The sequence below is a fragment of the Octodon degus genome, unplaced genomic scaffold (assembly GCF_000260255.1).
Source record: "Octodon degus isolate 3935 unplaced genomic scaffold, OctDeg1.0 scaffold00145, whole genome shotgun sequence".
Taxonomy (NCBI): domain Eukaryota; kingdom Metazoa; phylum Chordata; class Mammalia; order Rodentia; family Octodontidae; genus Octodon; species Octodon degus.
Genome location: NW_004524721.1, coordinates 2027913 through 2029841, shown reverse-complemented (window position 1 = coordinate 2029841; position 1929 = coordinate 2027913).

The following is a 1929-nucleotide window of genomic DNA, read 5'->3' as shown; positions in this document are numbered from 1 at the left end:
CCGCCCCCTGGTGGGCTGAGCTGGCCACACACACACACACACACACACACACACACACACACAATAAATAAATGTAATAAATAAAAATAAATAAAAAAATAAAAGTATCTGTCAGTCAATGCTCTGTCAGAAATTATTCTACTCCTGGATGGTCAGAATATTTTGCAAAGTAATTTTGCACCTATTGTTTATATGGAAGACCAAGCATGGTTACTTGGGTACATGTATTTATTTTTGCTGAATATTTTATGGACAATTAGAAGTCATTATGTATGGTGGTATTGACATAGGTGGTATTATAAAGTAGTCTTTTTTAGTTAAATATTATCACCATAAATTTCTTTGAAATAAAAATTAATTTATACTCATCTTTTGTCTCTGTAATCTTCACACCAAAAATATGACTGAATCTCCACAGATAGTACATACACACAACAAAACAAAACTTTTCCAGATACCACTAAGCCATGACCTCCTCAGTAGAATAACATGTTTTTACCAAACTCAAAAGCTTTCCCTAAATTTAGAGGGTTGACAATAAAACTTGTGATTGAGAAACTTAAAGATTCCCTGCATCCAAGAATCATGGCTCAATGAGCAATAGTCTAACTGCTGCATAGGCAAATATCCAGGAACTCTTAAAATCTCAAAATAAAAATATAGTCTAAATCAACTCTAAGGAGAAAAATAACCCTTCAAAGACATGTCCAGAAAATACTTGTTAGGGCCAGGGAGATGGCTCAGTAGAATAAGCATTTCCCTGGCAAGTGCAAGGGCCCGAGTTCAATCCCCGGTTCCACAAAAAAACAAAAATAAAACAAACAAACAGAAAGAAAACATAAGAAAGGCAATATTGATTAATCAGATAATTATCCTAACTAAAACAACAGATATGTAATATTCAGCTTGATTTAATAAAGATAAGAATATATATATATATATTCTATATATATATAGAATATATATATATACTTAGCCTATTTATATATATTCTATCTATCTATCTATCTATCTATCTATCTATCTATCTATCTATATATATATATATATATATAGTCTGCTGCACTTGGACACACCTAGGTAGTAAGAATGATCTATGTTGAAATATGAAGAAGCTTCCTTGGGTTTTACTTGGGTAATGTAAGAATTTTTCTTGGCTGACAGCCACACAGGACACCATCAAGTGCTCTTGGCTCCTTTTATGAATGTGTCAGTATAGTCATCCTAAAAGCATTTCTACATATACTCACTCAAAAGATGGCCTTATTACAAAGGAAATGTTTATTTTACCTTCAACATCTTTATTAGTAGTTATAGAAAGTAAAGATTTATTCATCAATAAAATCAAGACTCCATTTACCAAATTTCTATTCTTTACTCTAATGAAATTTGTCTATAGGGCTTTTAAAGTTCATTTATAAAGTTAGAAATATATTCAGCTCTGCTGTCTTGTAGATAGATGGCCACATTATGACTTGCCTGTCAAGTATAAGTAGGGTTGTTAATAATGTAGAGGCAGCTACTAAAGATTCCAAGCATGAGTGTTTCCTTTAGAGGAAATTGAAATTCTAACCCCTGGATTCCCTTTGGAATCAATTATCTAACTTTGAAAATACTATGGAATAACTTACTTTTTAGTTAGGGAAACAAGACTCAAATAAATAGTCTTCAGAGTTGTTTATGAAAAAAGAAGGCAAATGAAACTTCCCAAGGATATAGTGAGTAGATACATACTTCATGTTGAGGTTAGGCTTTTCTACTTATTTGGAAAAGAACAATCCTAATTCCTGATGTCTGGTATGTTCTTTTAGATAGATGTTGGGTTGAAGAAGTATTTTAAAAAGTGAAGGATTATGGATGTTTCTAAAAAGATCAGATTGGGCTGGAGAGATGGCTCAGTGGTCTAAAGCACCTACTTAGAACAAGCTT